Source organism: Entelurus aequoreus, linkage group LG22, assembly GCF_033978785.1.
Source record: "Entelurus aequoreus isolate RoL-2023_Sb linkage group LG22, RoL_Eaeq_v1.1, whole genome shotgun sequence".
Classification (NCBI taxonomy): domain Eukaryota; kingdom Metazoa; phylum Chordata; class Actinopteri; order Syngnathiformes; family Syngnathidae; genus Entelurus; species Entelurus aequoreus.
In genome coordinates, this window is record NC_084752.1 from 44,501,324 (window position 1) to 44,508,496 (window position 7,173).

Below are 7,173 nucleotides of genomic sequence, written 5' to 3' on the forward strand. Positions count from 1 at the left end.
TTATTTTTATTTTTAAAATTTGTTTTATTTCCTTTTTTTTTTTTAGACATGTATCTCGTGAGATACATGTCTAAAATACATGTCTTTTTTTTAAATAACTTTCTAAAAAGTTTCTCGACGAGAAACTATCTTGTGCGCACGAGAAACTTTTTATAAAGTTATAAAAAAAAAAAAATGATACATGTCTAAAAAATGTTTTAAAAAATTTTAAAAAATTATAAACATTTTTTTTCCCCCATGTCCCTTTAGGGGCTCCGTACAGACCAGCTTCTCGATAGTTATGTATCTTTTACAATCAAGCAAAACCCAACAAAAATATAACAAACAGCAAAATATGAATGCAAAGGGTAATAAACACCTACAATATGATATATTATCACTTTTATTCAGAATTTTGTTGTAAAAATTTGCTTCCGCATCTGACACATGCGTCGGGAACAGTACAAGATTTTTGGAGCTCTTTGTTCAGTGGATCAGATGTTTGATGAAGCTCTGTGTCTATCTACCACCACTACTGTTTTCTGTTTATTTGTTACTGACTGTGGCAGGACACCTCTGCCTCTGTATTCACTTTATGTTGCTGGTAAATAATATGGTTGTAGTAGTAGGCTAAAGTTAAATTATTTAGTATGCACTAATTAAAGGGGCAGAGCTTTAAGAGACATTTTAGCTTTTATATTTTATAAGTTATATTTTTTGTAAGAACCACAATTAATAAATATAGTTCAGTGAATAACTTATTGTTCAAATCTGTATATAAATATGTACATAAAGTGTTGTAATTATATTGTAAAATGGATGGCTGGATGGACGTTTAAAACAAAACTGTTATTATTAATTAATAAGTATACATTTTTTGAGCCTTTTTAGAGAAAATCACATCATTGTAGTAAATTATGCAAGTTACTCGATGATGTCATGGTGACCACACCCATAGTCACGCCCCCACCGCCACAGGTATCTTGGCAGTTTATGGGAAACACTGATATCCTATGGAATTCTAAAAAAGTTATGACAGAGCACCTCAAAAAAATGGAATGGAATTTTTACTGAATGGGACACCCAAAATGTACATGAAAATAAAGACAGTGGGATTCACAATATTAACTACGAACGATAAAACACTGATATAACAACATATGAACGACAGACCAGCTCCTCCATAGTTGTGTATCTTTTACAATCAAGCAAAACACAACATGAATGTAACAAACAGCAAAATATTAATGCAAATGGTAATAAACACCTACAATATGACATATCACTTTTACGCAGACATTTTTGTAAAAATGTGTTTCCGCATCTGTTTCTGCACACTTACGCGTTTTGGGCTGGCTGCTCTGAAAACAAGCCCCGCCCACTATGCTTTGTTCCTGGTCTGAGCTGCTGTGACCTAGATTACCGTAATAACTCCTATAACACCTAAAAGTGCAGATTTCAAGCATTGATATACTTTCTTAAGTTGAAGACTTACGGTCATTTAAAAACAGCACTGCACATCATAATGGCGGCTAGTTTTGATGTTATATGTCTAAAAAAAATGATGTAAAACGTCCGGCGGGCCGGATTGAAAATCTTAATGGGCCGCATGTGGCCCGCGGGCCGTATTTAGCCCAGGTCTGCCCTAGACATTACTATGACATTACTAGAGTCTAGACCAGGGGTCACCAACCTGTTTGAAACCAAAAGCTACTTCTTGGGTAGTGATTAATGCGAAGGGCTACCAGTTTGATACACACTTAAATAAATTGCCAGAAATAGCCAATTTGCTCAATTTACCTTTAACTCTATGTTATTATTAATAATTAATGATATTTACACTTAATTGAACGGTTTAAAAGAGGAGAAAACACGAAAAAAAAGACAATTAAATTTTGAAACATAGTTTACCTTCAATTTCGACTCTTTAAAATTCAAAATTCAACCGAAAAAAAGAAGAGAAAAACTAGCTAATTTGAATCTTTTTGAATTTTTTTTAAAAGGATTTATGGAACATCATTAGTAATTTTTCCTGATTAAGATACATTTTAGAATGTTGATGACATGTTTTAAATAGGTTAAAATCCAATCTGCACTTTGTTAGAATATATAACAAATTGGACCAAGTTATGTTTCTAACAAAGACAAATCATTATTTCTTCTAGATTTTCCAGAACAAAATTTTTAAAAGAAATTCAAAAGACTTTGAAATAAGATTTAAATTTGACTCTACAGATTTTGTAGATTTACCAGAATAATTTTTTTGAATTTTAATCACAATAAGTTTGAAGAAATATTTCACAAATATTCTTCATCGAAAAAACAGAAGCTAAAATGAAGAATTAATTAAAATGTATTTATTATTTACAATAAAAAAATTTTTTTTACTTGAACATTGATTTAAATTGTCAGGAAAGAAGAGGAAGGAATTTAAAAGGTAAAAAGGTATACGTGTTTAAAAATCCTAAAATCATTTTTAAGGTTGTATTTTTTCTCTAAATTGTCTTTCTGAAAGTTATAAGAAGCAAAGTAAAAAAAAATTAATGAATTTATTTAACAAGTGAAGACCAAGTCTTTAAATATTTCTTGGATTTTCAAATTCTATTTGAGTTTTGTCTCTCTTAGAATTAAAAATGTCAGCAAAGCGAGACCAGCTTGCTAGTAAATAAATACAATTAAAAAATAGAGGCAGCTCACAGGTAAGTGCTGCTATTTGAGCTATTTTTAGAACAGGCCAGCGGCTACTCATCTGGTCCTTACGGGCTACCTGGTGCCCGCGGGCACCGCGTTGGTGATCCCTGCTCTAGACATAGTAATGTTGTTTCCAGTTGTGTTTTACTGTAGCAACTAACAGGCAACATTGAAATGATATTGATTTCATGATGTATTCTCTGAGCAGGGATCATGCAGTCACTTGCAGCGTGAGGACGTTCACATTTAGCCAAATAATAATAATATATAACACTTTGTTATATATCGGGGGCGTCCAAACTTTTTCCACTGAGGGGCCGCACACGGAAAAATAAAGCATGCGGGGGCCATTTTGATATTTTTCATTTTCAAACCATAACAAAATATATGGATTTTTTTTTTTTTACCTTCAGGGATCCCGGAGACCATGAAGGGTCTGTCATTAAAATGTTAAAAATAAGTCAACTTATTAGTTTTTTATTTAACTCTTACAGTAAATCTCTATCAACTTCAGGTTGATATAAAGTTAAAAAAAAAAGGTTTTATGCCTTTTCTGTCAGACAACTTTGTTTTTTATAGTAAAACTGAAATATTTAGTACTTAGAGCCCTAAAAGATCAATAATGCAGTACACCATTGATTTTAATTCTTTAATATTTTTGAGTAATCACAGTGAAAAGTTAAATAAATCCAACTAATTATATTTGGATCCAAAAGGTGCCCCACTCTTAAAGTGATACATTTTTATTAGTTTTTTTTTAACTTTCAACACTTAAGTTACGAGATCAACCTCAGATATATCTGTCGATTTTACGTTTGAACTATAATTTTGTTTGTTTTATGCTCTTTTGTCAAAGAAAACGTTGATGTTATTATATGGCAACCACACAACGTATGCAATATTTTTTCCACATAAAACATTTTAAAGTGACATTTTTGAAGTAATTAGAGCCATGAATAGGTCAATAATTCATTATAACATAGATTTTTTGTGTTTTTTTTTTTAACAATGGCAAAAAAAAAAAAAAAGAAGGACAAAAGAAAAAAAAACTGCAGTACACCATTGATTTTAATTCTTTAATATGTTTGAGTAATCACAGTGAAAAGTTAAATAAAATCCAACTAAATATATTTGGGATCCAAAAGGTCCCCACTCTTAAAGTGATACATTTTTATTAGTTTTCTTTTTACTTTCAACACTTAAGTTAACGAGAATCAACCTCAGACATATCTGTCCATTTTACGTTTGAACTATTATTTTGTTTGTTTTATGCTCTTTTGTCAAAGAAAACGTTGATGTTTTTATATGGCAACCACACAACATATGCAATATTTTTTCCACATAAAACATTTTAAAGTGACATTTTTGAAGTAATTAGAGCAATGAATAGGTCAATAATTCATTATAACATAGATGTTTTGTCTTTTTTTTTTTTAACAATGGCAAAAAAAAAAAGAAAAAAGAAAGACAAAAGAAAAAAAAAACTGCCTGCATGGCAGATTTGTGTCAACATTGTAACTTTTTCCTCGTTAGATTTCACCTTATTCCACTTTTCTAAATGTTTATTTTTTATTTTTTGCAATACTATCAATTTTGCAATTTTTGCAGACTGTGTGGCGGGCCAATAAACAATTAGCTCCGGGCTGCAAATATATATATATATATATATATATATATATATATATATATATATATATATATATATATATATATATATATATATATATATATATATATATATATATATATGTGTGTGTGTGTGTGTATATATTGCAATTTCTATTTTAGTTACTTTATTGAGTTTACAACACCCTGGCGCTGTTTTGTACTGTTTTTATACTGTTTTTGTACTTATTTTGATTATTATTATTACTCAATTGTTTGTAAATGTTGCAATTTATAAATAAAGGTTTATAGAATCAAAAATAATTTAAAAATGTAGGCAAATAATGTTAGCTTACTTATTTGTTTTCATCAGCGTTTCAACAAGAATGGCAACTGACAGAAGTAGCACACACACACACAGCTTTAACTTACAGTTGTGTCGATGTCATGATGGCGTCAAATGTGACTTTATGATCCCAGGTGTTCACTTATGACCACGTTAAACACACACCTGCTAGTTTTGGCGCTGGGGGTACACCTTTAATTTCAACTTCCTCGTCTCAGAAGGAGAAGCATCTGATTGGCTCTCCGCCGTCGCTAACTCCCGCCCTCTGTCAGATTGTGCGCTATTCACGAACTATGATTGGATATATTCTGAAGATGTCCCACCCATGTATATGACGCTGGTAAATATGATTGGACAACTTTTAGTCTCGTTTTTAATTCGTCAAACACTGGTTTAGTGAGGGGAGGCATAGACATCATATAAGTCGACGCAGCATTGGCTGCTGTGACTGGGCCGACCATCTTGAAGTGTGAATGATAGCCGGCGAGTAGCCTATACTACAGTTGTCAGTAGTAAAACAAGATGGGCGCATCCTTGACAGTGGAGCATGAGGAGACAGGCGAGTAGCTAAACTGACAGTTGACAGGTAGAAAACAAAGATGCTAAACTGACCAGTTGACATGGTGAGAAAACAAAGATGCCTAAACTGACAGTTGACAGGTAGAAAACAAAGATGCTAAACTGACAGTTGACAGGTAGAAAACAAAGATGCTAAACTGACAGTTGACAGGTAGAAAACAAAGATGCTAAACTGACAGTTGACAGGTAGAAAACAAAGATGCTAAACTGACAGTTGACAGGTAGAAAACAAAGATGCTAAACTGACAGTTGACAGGTAGAAAACAAAGATGCAAAACTGACAGTTGACAGGTAGAAAACAAAGATGCTAAACTGACAGTTGACAGGTAGAAAACAAAGATGCTAAACTGACAGTTGACAGGTAGAAAACAAAGATGCTAAACTGACAGTTGACAGGTAGAAAACAAAGATGCTAAACTGACAGTTGACAGGTAGAAAACAAAGATGCTAAACTGACAGTTGACAGGTAGAAAACAAAGATGCTAAACTGACAGTTGACAGGTAGAAAACAAAGATGCTAAACTGACAGTTGACAGGTAGAAAACAAAGATGCTAAACTGACAGTTGACAGGTAGAAAACAAAGATGCTAAACTGACAGTTGACAGGTAGAAAACAAAGATGCTAAACTGACAGTTGACAGGTAGAAAACAAAGATGCTAAACTGACAGTTGACAGGTGGAAAACAAAGATGCTAAACTGACAGTTGACAGGTAGAAAACAAAGATGCTAAACTGACAGTTGACAGGTAGAAAACAAAGATGCTAAACTGACAGTTGACAGGTAGAAAACAAAGATGCTAAACTGACAGTTGACAGGTAGAAAACAAAGATGCTAAACTGACAGTTGACAGGTAGACAAAGGGCTGCACAAGCCACAACGACATCCTCGGCTCAGATCCCACATCAGGGCAAGGAAAAACTCAACCCAATGGGATGACAATGAGAAACCTTGGAGGGGACCGCAGATGTGGGGACCCCCCCCACTGGCGACCGGTGCAATGGACGTCGAGTGGATCTAACATAATATTGTGAGAGTCCAGTCCATAGTGGATCTAACATAATAGTGTGAGAGTCCAGTCCATAGTGGATCTAACATAATAGTGTGAGAGTCCAGTCCATAGTGGATCTAACATTATATTGTGAGAGTCCAGTCCATAGTGGATCTAACATTATATTGTGAGAGTCCAGTCCATAGTGGATCTAACATAATAGTGTGAGAGTCCAGTCCATAGTGGATCTAACATAATAGTGTGAGAGTCCAGTCCATAGTGGATCTAACATAATAGTGTGAGAGTCCAGTCCATAGTGGATCTAACATAATAGTGTGAAAGTCCAGTCCATAGTGGATCTAACATAATAGTGTGAGAGTCCAGTCCATAGTGGATCTAACATAATATTGTGAGAGTCCAGTCCATAGTGGATCTAACATAATAGTGTGAGAGTCCAGTCCATAGTGGATCTAACATAATAGTGTGAGAGTCCAGTCCATAGTGGATCTAACATTATATTGTGAGAGTCCAGTCCATAGTGGATCTAACATTATATTGTGAGAGTCCAGTCCATAGTGGATCTAACATAATAGTGTGAGAGTCCAGTCCATAGTGGATCTAACATAATAGTGTGAGAGTCCAGTCCATAGTGGATCTAACATAATAGTGTGAGAGTCCAGTCCATAGTGGATCTAACATAATAGTGTGAAAGTCCAGTCCATAGTGGATCTAACATAATAGTGTGAGAGTCCAGTCCATAGTGGATCTAACATAATAGTGTGAGAGTCCAGTCCATAGTGGATCTAACATAATATTGTGAGAGTCCAGTCCATAGTGGATCTAACATAATAGTGTGAGAGTCCAGTCCATAGTGGATCTAACATAATAGTGTGAGGGTCCAGTCCATAGTGGATCTAACATAATAGTGTGAGAGTCCAGTCCATAGTGGGTCTAACATAATAGAGTGAGAGTCCAGTCCATAGT

General features: G+C 33.9%; 1 protein-coding gene across 1 annotated transcript in view; it reads right to left on the reverse strand.

The window, feature by feature from the left end:
- The window catches only part of LOC133639812 (glutamyl-tRNA(Gln) amidotransferase subunit B, mitochondrial-like), a 137,890-nt gene extending 132,996 nt beyond the window's left edge, over positions 1–4,894 (reverse strand). Inside the window, 1 exon segment of the mRNA XM_062033429.1 lies at positions 4,708–4,894. The gene's annotated coding sequence lies outside the window, so the exon portion shown is untranslated.
- Positions 4,895–7,173: the final 2,279 nt, after the last annotated feature.